The sequence below is a fragment of the Camelus dromedarius genome, chromosome 10 (genome assembly GCF_036321535.1).
Source record: "Camelus dromedarius isolate mCamDro1 chromosome 10, mCamDro1.pat, whole genome shotgun sequence".
Classification (NCBI taxonomy): Eukaryota; Metazoa; Chordata; class Mammalia; order Artiodactyla; family Camelidae; genus Camelus; species Camelus dromedarius.
The window spans coordinates 22,426,403-22,438,742 of record NC_087445.1 but is presented as its reverse complement, the minus strand read 5'-3'; the positions used below and the strand labels follow the sequence as shown (position 1 = coordinate 22,438,742).

The 12,340-nt window shown below is 39.3% G+C and overlaps 1 protein-coding gene across 5 annotated transcripts in view; it reads right to left on the bottom strand.

Moving 5' to 3' along the window:
- Positions 1 to 12,340, bottom strand: part of BNC2 (basonuclin zinc finger protein 2) — a 478,550-nt gene that overhangs the window by 109,126 nt on the left and 357,084 nt on the right. The gene's annotated exons all lie outside the window — the stretch shown is intronic.

Below are 12,340 nucleotides of genomic sequence, written 5' to 3'. Positions count from 1 at the left end.
AAAAGAGATGAATCTTTATGTTTTAATCCTTTTCCCCAAAGATTTATGTGGGAATGAAATAAGAGAAAAATTTGGAAACATGTTCTAAGCCAAATTTGGGTTTTGTTCTGAACTAAAATTTATTGACAAAAATAATTTTTAATCTGTTTATATTACCAATCTGTTCTACACACTGACCTGCATATTCCTCAAGGTTAGTTCAGCTTCATAGGGGGAATTTCCTCTATTTAATACAGTACTTTTATCAAAACTAAATATTTAAAGTATGACACTTGACGTATTAGCATCTCTCAATCTCACTAAGTTGTATGCTGCTCACCAACACTACTGACAAAGTGAAAATTATCTGTCATTTTGCAGGGCTCATTCTAGGCAGAAAAATACTCTTGAAACATGTTTGGAGGTTCCAGACTTAACATAATTACTTAGGTTTTCAACATACTCCAGCCAAGGGAAGATACACTATTTCTATGTTTGCTCTGTAGGAAAATGTCCTTTAATTCTGTGAATGTCATTTCAAAAAGGGTACATGTGCAAAGACTAAAAGAACTATCTTTTCAATATATACTATGACAGTTTGATATTATTCAAAGCGTAAGTGCATTCAGTCTCCTTCCATCCCACTCAAAGCATTGCAGAAGCATTATCTGCAAAACTTTATAAAGTGTTCTTACACTGAACATCCGCATAGCAGTCCTTCACAAGTGTTGCTGTAAATAAGTGAGTAACAACAAAACAACCGTGATCTTGCGAGCCCTCCTCAGCATTTACATAATATTTACTAAGTGAAACTACAGTAAGACAAGTATCTCAAAAAAATGACAGGACATTGTAGAAAAATAACACTTTCCCTTTTTCAACATATATCACTGGTGTTAGAATTCTACCATCTTGACTTTCTATTAATATAAAACAATATGTGACAGAGAAGGTATACTTATCTTTCATGAAGAAACCCAATCCAACGTTTTTAACTAAAGCCAAACCTTGACTAAATAAATAGCAACCAGACTCATAGGAAGACATATATGACCCATGGCACAGGCAAGTCTAAAAAGCTGGTGAAATTTCTCAGGTCTGGGAAACCACAACTTATACCCAGGATGCTGTCTGGGCTTTCAAAGCAGACTGCTCAAGTGAATACATCGTATGTGAAAACTCTATACTAGAGCATTCTTTTATAAAGTTCCTTTTTAAGAAGTATTCCCCCCCTTCCAAAGGTGTGCCCCCTTCAGGTCCCAGGGACTTTTCCATATGGGAAATGTAACACAATAAAGCTTCCTTCCATCTGGTGCCTTGAAAAATATTTATGAAGTTTTACTGGACATCTTTGATAATCTTGATACTCCAGACATCTCTGTCAAAGTTATCTTACAATGTGAACCTTGGAAATCAGATTTTATATTAACAGCCTGGATCCAGCTGTAAAGTGGAACAGAGAGAAAAGAGAGGACAAAGCAGATGCTGTGGTCACATGGCCCTTCTTACAGTGCTACCCAATCTGAGACCACTTTCCATCAGAAGAACCTACTGGCAGACTATCACTGTCTTAATTACATATGTATTATATATAAAACTTATCCGTCAGATAAGCAATCAGGTGAACTAAAAATTCTATGAACTGAGTGAGGGAAACTAACAAAGGGAATATAGACTGATTCCAAATTTGATGTTCTTTATTTTAATAGGCAACGTAATTTAATATAAAACATCTACATTTTAATTGGCCCAATTACTCCCCAAGTGGTGCTGGCAATAGTAATTCCATGGAGATTTTCTTGTTCTAAGCGAGTGACTTCATGGGTAGCTTTTGCAAAATGATCCTAATAGGGCTTAAAACGATCATCTTTGGATTCTCACTAAAAGAGAATTTTAAAATAAGTTTTTAGTAACTTGTCCAAACATTTGTGATTAAGGAATTGGAAGGAAATGCATCTTTGCCACTTAACGTCTGTGATCTAGGAAATAGGTGAGTTTTCCATAATAGAGAGCAAAACTTCATTAATTTAAACTAAAATAAATGTTTTTGAATTCAAAAAGTTGGGGCTGGATTGAAAATTAATTTGGTTTAGTTGGTCATTTAATTGCAGAGCTTGAATTAACAGTATGAAGCAAGATAGGTAGAAAATGTTTAAAATTCTGTAAAGCATTAACTTTTCAGGTAAGTTGGAAATATGTCCAAAGAGTATATTTATATAGAACACATTACTGCACTGATTACAGATTATACTTATATATTCATTAGAAAATGTACACTCATGGCCTCTGCCTTCCTTTAGCTTAACTTGAGCCCCAATCTCCACTAAACTGAGAGCTGTAACGGAGGATCATGGGACCTATCTTTTTACTGCTTGAATATAGCAGCCATTCAAGTAAATCTCTGCAGAATGAATATTTTCCTGAATCCTCAAAACAGAAAAACAGGACCAAAACACACAGAACATAAAGGAAAACTGTCACCTAATGAAATGTTTAAAAAGCGATGGTGGATCAAATTTGAAACAAATACTGTCCACTAAGATGTATAACCAAATTATACATTTTAGGTTAGTAATAGTAAATATTATCTATTAGTTTCCATTCTCCACCTCTAACTGGCCTGTAAGTTTTCTGGGTTTATTTTCCCAAAGTTTTAGCCAGCTGTCTCAATTCATTTTTCTTTATTAAAAATTAGTAGGCAGAACAAAAGGGCGATTTTACTTCTGTATCTGATCCTCCCACCATACAACTTACTCAACATGTTTTTCTTTTGTAACTCAAAGACATAATCCAGAGTAACAAAAAAATTAATCTGAAATTCTCAAACTTGCAGAAGAGGTTTACAGGAGCAAACTTTGCATATAAAAATTTTCCTTCAGGAAAATACTAGAATTTTATATAAGGGGAATTCTTCACGGCTGGAGAAGGATTTCTGTTTAAATACTGAAAATAATAAAATCATTATTTAAACATTACATGCGTCAGACTTGTTATTAATCCTGCTGACCTGTTCATTAAGTCAAAATGCTAATGTTTTCTCATACCACACAGGAAAACATGCATACTACGGTCAAGTATATGAGTGTATGGGTCTCTATAAAATTAAAACAGAGAGAAGCATCTGCTCCCCACAAACACCAAGAATTATCTAAAACTTTAATTTAAAGTAAATCAACTGTTTCTCAAATTCTTAAAATAATTTTTGTAGATGGATTTTCAAAAGCCTTATTTTACAGGGTTGTCTGTATCAGACACGAGCGTTAACTGACTACAAAAACGCACATGCAAAAGCAGCTAATGACCTTGCTTAATTAAAATGTGAAACTTCAGCCTCTTAAATTCCATGTATACGATTTTAAAGGAGGCTTCGGTAAGTTACTCTCTTGACAAGAGCATTCAGATTGCAGAGAAGGCTACAAAGGCGTTAATGACATTTACCCCCCTAATAAGAGCTGTTCACACTTCATGGTTTTTCCTTGTTATTGCTCAGGACAGACACTAGCACCTCATTGAAAGATCAGTGCTGCAAGGGAAAAAAGGCCCCTGGAGACACCTCAGACTGGAGGAAAAGCACTAAATCAGGTGATGCTACATAGATGACATGTTTGATTCTCAGGGGTTCTTACTCACCCTATGGCCATGGATTTGAGGCAGTTAACACACAGCCAATCAAAACCCTCCCCCACTCCCAGAAGACAGGGCCATCCTCTTCTGCAGCCGGCAGAGTGAAGGCTAGGGAGAAAAGAAATAAACTTCTTTCAGGTGCCCTACGTCTGGCAAGATCCAAATGTCTTATACTGCTCTCAGTTAATCTCCATCGATGTGTGGCTGAATGAATAAAACACTGACCTTTTCACCTAAGAGACCACAATTTGAATCCAACATAAAGTCACCCGAGGATCAATGGACAGCGGTGCTCATATTTTAAAGCAATAAAGCACTGCAAAAAAGGGAAAGGGAAAAAAGGAGGTTTTTTGTCGTGGTTTTGGCCACAGATTCAACCCGGTTTCCCTGGCTCAGCTATTATGAATTGGATCTCTGATTCAGAGTTGAAAAGCTCCCAGCACTGCCCCTATGGATCTCCACGTCTGGCACGAGCCCACGGCTACTGCAAGCAGACATTGCCTCACATGTCAATGCGTGGAAAAGCGATCCCTGCCGGTGATGGAATGATGGCTGACTCCACGGAGTACGCTCAGCGTGAACTCGCCTTCTGGCAGAGATGACAGGGCACAGAGACACGGAGCTCTTAATTACTCTTTCAAGGGGAATTTAAGTGTGTTTTGCTGTTAATTTAAAATTTCTAAACGTGCGTGCATACTTTAAAAAGAAGCAAATGAATGAACCAATTTCAGGTGCATCCCCAGCTACCTAATTCTGTGTCTTATCAACACACCATAAAATAAACAGGCTTAGTATTATCGGGTACTCCAGAGGCAAAAACCTATGGGAGAGATACTCTATTGTTTAAAGGTCAGTTTCTCTGAAGCCTGGCCTGACCGGACCATAAGCCAATATTTTAACTGGTCTATGTTCCAAACATTCTCCCACTTGTTCCACTAAGAAATCGGGGCGGTGGGGGGGAGCCTGTTGTACACGGTATTCCTTCAAAATTCCATCCCAGAGAGGATGCAGCGTGCACCAGAATCTTCAAATTACCACATTTACTCCACCGCTATTTTTAAAACCAAAAAAGAAAAAAAAAAATCCACAGCAGGAAAAACATTAAAAATAGAAAATACAGTAACCACATTACTCAAACTAACTAGAAAGCTGCCTCTGACACTATTATTATGGCTTTGTTAAAGAGAGAAAATTACACGAGGACAAGGAAACCTCTCCTTACAGACAGGACCCTCAGTTCTCAAAGTCTCTAAAAACTGCTTTTCTGGGGGCTATAGGTGAGAAACACACAGTAAAGCACAAATGAGCTCTGGACAGTAAATGCACACCAACCAATATCTTCTTCTCCTAATTTGGGGTCTTACACACTAGGCATTCCACTGCTGAAATGCAAAACTACCACTGTCTAATCTGCCCTCCAAGTCCTTCATCCCAAGTCTACCTTGACCGACAAAGAAAAAGAGAAAGATAAAGAGAGCAAGAAGGGACACAACAGGTCACTCAGTTGCCACCAACAAATGAAAACACTTCTTTGAGAGCAACAGGACCTCAATGGTGAGTTTCTAAAACAATCATTCATTAAGTCATCAGCCAGTGATCTGTGTTTTTTAAGTTGAGGGTTCTTAGCAACAAATGCCAGGTCTGTGAACCAAAAGAATCACAGGTCACTCCCCACTAGGAACGAATGGTGATGTAAACATCAGGTGAATCAAGAAGAGCTTCTGATCAACAGGTCCAGGCTTGGCTTACACTCACCAACACCTCTGCTCAACGCTGCTCACCTTACCAAAAAGCAACTCTCCCATAAACCTGTTCACAACTCTTCCCAATGTAGCATTCTTCCTGTACGGAAAAATGTTTGTTCCATCCTTTCTCCTGTGTAACAATCTCTCTCTTCTTCCTTAAGAATCTCCTCTTTCAACAGGTCTTCCTGGAGTAATGCAGTTTGGCAGTGGTCACTTCAATTCTACTAGCAAATGTCCTGGCCCACGTTCTATTTTCCAATAGCTGCTGGCATTACTTACAGAGCTATTCTACATGAATCAAATAAGTGCATCTTTATTTATGTTTGTCTCATCTGTATGGATTTAGCAAAAGCTTCCAAAAACCCTGCACAGATCCTCATCTCACTTTCTACTTTTCACAGCCCTTTGTGATTTCACATATGAGTATTTGAGATTTGGGTCACTCCAAAGAAACAGATGGCAGACCAGCACAGGGTCTTGAGAGCCTTCTCATGATTCTCTGCTACAGTCAAAACTGAGCTCAGTTCCTGCACAAATCCCTCTCATTCTCCACCTGACCCTTCTGTCAAACTAGGGGAAACATTAACAAAGGCCACAATTGCTCAAATAAAATATATGGACACATAGAAGAATCACAAAGCTTTGTAGCTGTAGGAATTTAATGGCTGTGGTGGGTAGGGAACCGGGAAATCACTCTGCTTAAGGAATTAACGTTTACTGAGCACTACCATGAATTTAATAAATTCCTTCCCTTTATCCTGAAAACTCCATTACGAAGGTATCATCAAGAAACGAAGGCTCACAGAAATTATGTACTTTTTGCAAGGCTGGGGAGCTAAGTCATGGCAGAATTGAAGTCTACACCCAAAGCTCAGGAACTTTCCACTTTAGATTCAACAAGGAGCGTGTAAGAGTGTTGCTCTGGACATTACATGGTTTAATCCATGCCGTCCCAGAGAACATCCATTTCAAGCAAATCTGAACTGGTTCTTATCAAATGGCAAACAGCCAGCAAGCTGTGGGCTTATTTCAGCTCCTTCTGGGGAATAAAAAACCCTCCCTCTGTCTCCCATAGACACAAACCCTATTCTAGTAGCCAGTGCATTCCATCTGAGAATTTGGGGAGCTATCTATTTCTACTTTGCAAGGGTAAAGGGAGGAATATTTTTATTTCAACTCTGAGCACAAAACATCAAGCTACGTCCTTGGATAGAAGGTGTTTATTTTCACTGCTGTTCAAATAGAGCTTTGGCAAGGGATTCAAAAATCCCTGTATTCCATTTCCAGCTTTGACTCTGCTCGAGGCCTTCAGCCTCGATAACTTTAAAACCAGGGATAATAGTCTCCGAAACTCTCTAATAGGGAGGTAAGGAGCATTGCTGGGATAATGTCTATAGAGTGGTCCAAGCACTGAGGAAAACAGATGCTGTAAATACAGCACATTGTCCTGAACTGTCTCCCGCTTGTATATCCCTGCCAAAGACAGGGGGATCGTGACCACACACACCTGTGATCCTTCTCGTCTGAAAAAGATCCACATGTTGTTGACATGATGCAAAGACCCCTTATGTCATGGTGGTGATAATCCAATCTTTAGCTGGAGTCAAATTAACTCCTCCTCTGTGTCAATGCTTTGGGTCGTCTACACATTCTTACAGTTTGATCATAACTCCTATGGTTTGTTAACTGCTGCTTCATCCATTAGAGTGGGGGCTTCTTGAGAGATCTCTTGTGTACTAAGCACATAGTAATTAATCAATAAAATTGGCTATTTGAAGGATTACCTAAATGAATTTATACCTAGATCCATTTTTCTTTCTGCTCTAGAAATTTCCTCAAAACCTGTGAGGTCAGATAGATAATAGCCATAAAAAGGCTGCCTATTTTGAGAAAGTTTTACTTTATGCAATGGGGTGAAAGTCCAGATACTCATTTAAATAAATTCATCAAATACTCATTCCTTCTGGGCCAGGCACTTGGAAGGGTGCTGGAAGAGCTGACGAAATAGAAAAACAGAAGGGTAATAAAATGATAGCTTTATGTAGAAGAAGTCATTACTTTTTTAAAAAAGCACACATGCATACTCATACACAATGTAGTGATAGTTAGCATTAATAAGAGTGCTGTAATTACTTATTTCACTAAGTACTTTATAAATATCGTTTCATTAACCTTTACGGATGAAGAAACTTAGGTCCAAGTATGTTAAATGTCCTACCTTAGGTAACAGAGCTATCAAAAGGTAAAACCAAGGTTCATACCCACTTCTGTTCCACTCCAAAGTCCAAAACCTTTGTCACTATAGTCTCGTCTCTTATTCGTAATCAAGCACGTAACATGTACATGTGTACACGCAGGTTTGTGTATATATGTCTGTATATGCATAGGTATGTACGTATTACTTATTTACAATTGAATAGTGGCTACCTTTTCACATAACTGGTTGGGAAGGCGCTCTGTTCTAAGAGACACAGTGAAATATAAAATAACCAGGATTTAAGGCTGCTTTATATACGAAGTCCTAAACTGGTCAGGTTGGCAATCGTCTACAGCAGCCTTATCACCATCTTTTTAATCATCATGTTAAAAGTTAACATCTACTGGATATTGAGCAAGCGGCACTAGTAAGTGTTTAATGTGCATCATCTTATTTCATCTTCACGATAAACCCATGAGGTAGTAGGATCCCTGCTTTAGGTGAGAGAGTCTAGCCTTAGGTAGATAAAGACATGGGTCTATTTTCACACATCTAGTAAGAACTGGAGCCAGGATCCGAACCCATGTACCTGCCTTAACTACATTAATCCGTGCCCTAAGCTTTCCTGGCCCCAATTGTTGAAAAACACGGCAGAATGTTGGCTACGCCCCAACAGGTGAGAGGGGGACTGTGGGCATCCTCCCTGGTACAGAGGCACCACGGGGGTGACTGCTCAGTGGGACGTGTCCTAGCTCCTCTGAGTCACGTGGTCCCAATCAGACGTAAGCTCTCAACAGCAACATGTGGAGAAGTGACCCACTCTACTTTCAGGCCTGGTCCATGAAAACCTCCCACACAGACTCTGCATCTGCCCTCTCTCAGGGCTACCACCAGGATGAGGAAGCTGAGGGCCCAGAGGAGGGCAGAGCCACAGAACGGCAGAGGCCCTAAATTACTGCTCCTCCCATCACCTCCAGGAGGAAAGCACTCACCAAGCAGGAATGCTGACTGGTCTTGCTGAGAAGAAGAAACAAACTCCTATTGTGTTAGGCCAGCATTTATCTTACTGATATTAACTGATGCCTAAAATGTACTTCCTGTCTTTTTCTAAACATTTGGCATCTGAAGAGAAACATGTCTGGCCCCTGACACGGCCCTGATGTAAGTTTTATGCATAGATGTAAGTGAAAAATACCACCTTGAGTCTCAGAGTTTACAATATGCTTTCATCCACATTACTTCATCTTTTTGCCATTCAAAAGCACAAGAGGTATAAAGGGTTATCTCGACTTTAGAAATGAAGAAACGGTGGCTGAGAATGGCAAGTTTTTCCATATTCACATAAATAATCAGTGGCAGTACCAAGACTTTATCCTAATCTTCTTACTCAACACCCAGGGCCCCCTCTACCATCCAACTGGATGGATATCCTTTCATGTCCCCAAAGAAGAGCTACTTCAGCTCTGCTCCACCCCTGCACATGATAATAAGTTGAACTCTTATTAATTACGTATAAAACCTTTGTTTTTTTTACACCTAATTACAAAAGGCTTGTATCCCTGGAAAGGTAAGTCAAAGACGAGCATTCATAATGAAGCATAATTATAAGTATTTGATCTAGAGAAAAAGTTTGGGTCATGGAAATCAGGGAACAAAGGGAATCTGAAACAAGGTGGAATATCAGAAAAAAGCCAAGAAAAGAAACAAAAAAGAAAAACCAATTTCACCTAATTCTGCATAAGGCCAGGTGGGTATGATCCACCACTAAATACAAGAGAGATCTTAACTCAGTCTATCAGTTCAGAATTATCATCTCAGGCCTCCTCTGCCCTGCAAACCACACCATTTTTGATGCTACAAGACTCACATATTACATTCTGGAAATACAGTTTGGGAGTCTTAAGAAAAAAAACCCAGAAAACATCCAAACACTGCCCATAAAGTCAAAGACCCAAGAATGAATCAAGTTTCAAAACTTCCTCCCTCCAATATCTGGTAAGAACTATTATGCGCCAGGCTGCATGCTGGGAGCTGGGTTACAGTTATGAACAAGGGATAAGTGGTTCTTATCCTCAGGAAGTTCATCGTGCATCACCGGTGCCAGTAACAGTCCTGGGGTCATGGGAAAGTCACTTGACCTCTTTGAGCTTCCACAACTACAAATGTTCATTCACTACAGTGTCTACAAGAGGACGGTAAAAGAAAGAGGATTCAAAGAAGATACGTGTGTGAACTTGCGCCGCAAAGGGCTGTTTAAATCCAAGTGTTTGCTTAATATTGACGTTTTCTACCACATGGATACCACAAAACACTTATTTTGCACAGCGCGCTAGCTAGGGCATGTGGGAGCTTCTGCTTCTCTCCTTACTGCCCTCAGTGGCCCAGCTGCTGTTAAAGCATTTGGTCCCCAGGACACCTCAAGAAAGACTAAGGATCCTTGGACCAGCTGAAGTCACTGCATGTTCCATGAGTTCCTTAGTGAAACATCAAGCTACACCAAGTTATACAGGTGTTTTTACCTGTTCATTTAACATATTTATTGAGTACCCTGCCTGGTGGCACTCCCTAGCTAGGAAGCCAGAAAAAAAAAATTCAGTTGACTTAATTGACTGATTTTAAATTGGATTAGACCTTGAGGGATACAGAATCCTGAGACAGAGCCACAAGAGAAAAGACATATACTGGTTAAGCTGGACGGAAAAGGTCTCTGTGAAAAAGTGGGACTGAAGTACAAGGCATCACCCAGGCAGAGGTGAGCAGGGGAGTCCAGACAGAAGAATCTGTACATGCAGACACTCCAAGCTTGTGCTCAGGGATGGAAGACCTCTGATGAGCTTAACAGGAAGAGGCTACCAAGTGGGAAAGGCTGGTGGAAGCTCCCTGTCTCCTCTCACAAACCACTCACTCTAGACCTTCTCAGAGCCTTTATCATGCTACTGTTATTGTGAGGCTCTAAGAATCCAGAGTGCAGATCCTCCAGACCCTCAAGCCAGACCTCTGGGAGACAGGTGCACTCAGGGTACCCTGGGCAAGGTTCTTCTAAAGTGTTGACTGTTCTATTAGTTCTGACTGTTTCAAGACACAGATGATTTGAAATGTGCATCACTACTCGTCATCTCACAAGGCTGCTGACACCGCGGCTAATTATTCAGAGCATCGGATACGGCTCCCTGAATCCTGGCAGGACTTATTTGCAAGGGAGGAGATTTCCACAGATGGGCTGGTGCATGAGCCCAGGCAAGTTGGCTACACGCTTCAACTGCAAAGAGACTGTGTGAAAACATGATTTTTAAATGATTAAATTCAACAAGGATAGTCACCTGTATTCTTAAATCCGAGGTCAAAGACGGGGCAAAGGGGGAAAGAACAAGACCCTGCTTGTATTCATTGTCAATAAATGTACCGTGAGATACAGACGTGAAATAAGAATTAGTCTTCAGCAGCAGAAAAAATATCTTATGTTCCTTCATAGCTCACTTTTTAGGATCAAGTTGCCTATTTCTTCCTTTTTCTGTTTTGTGGGAAAATGCCTAAAATTTACTTCACTTTTCCGGTACTTTCTGAATGAACACTTTAATTGGTATTACATGGGACAATACTGGGTTCTTTACCTTTAAAGACACTGTCTGGATTCTTAAGTCACTGAAGTCCACGATATGCTCTACATTTTATACCCAGCTGCTAGCTTACGAATCACATAGATAATCGTACAAGTGAAAAGGAATTTTTTATGGGAACAGTACAGGATTCTTGACAATTATTGCTAGTCTTTTAAATAAATCTGTGGCACTACTATCATCTCTCTCTTAATAACCTCTTCCCACACACTCGCAAATGATAGTTTGGAATGGTCAGTTCCTCTTTTCTGCCCATTCAAAAATTCTAACTCAGATCAGACACTGCTATTCTTCCACAGTCAAAAAAAAACTATTTCTGAAACCAGAATGAGCTGTGTTTATACATAAGGGATGTAGGTTTGGGCCCCGAGAGAGTTAAATTAATATCCTGGCTTCACCAGTTCAACTTACTGTACATCTTCATTTGCCCAGGAACACAATCTATAGCCAACTGCTAACCAAGTCAATATGTGGTAAGACTAACAGCCACCCTAACTTGCCTTGATAATTATTCTCCTTTAACTGACATAATATTCAATATACTGTTGTTGAGAGCAATAATGCTAAAATTGATGCCTTGAGGGCTACAAGACAATTGAGTTTCAGCCAGATAAAATGACTTGTACACTAATAGTGCATTATAGGGTTCCACAACCTTTGGACGCACATTTCATAGTCTACCTGTACAAAAATGTTACATATAATTATATTCAAAGCCATTTGTGCATACCTTATCATTACTATATATAATTTTAAAAATATTGGCCAATAATCAAGTAACATTGCTTAGTAGAAAAAAAAGTTTATTTCATTGTCTAGCTCTTAGTTTGGTTTTTATTTTTTTAAACAAAACAAGCATTTTCTCACTAGTGTTAACAGTATTGTGTCCTTCAACCTATTGCTTTTTTTCCTAAACCAAGAATTTTCGCAGGAAACAAGCAGATGATAAATGCTGAATGACAAAAGGCATCATTTAAATAAAATCTATATTTCATCAATCCTATCAATAAAACAAGGCAGAAACTAAACCTAGTGTTCCTAGAATGTAAAAATCACCCATGATTTTCTCAAAATGTCAATTTTAGACGCTGAGTGGAAAAAGCAGATTATATTAAATTTGAGATTTTGTCAAAACCTCTATCAATGAAAAGTAGTTATAATTTAAGTATCACAATAAA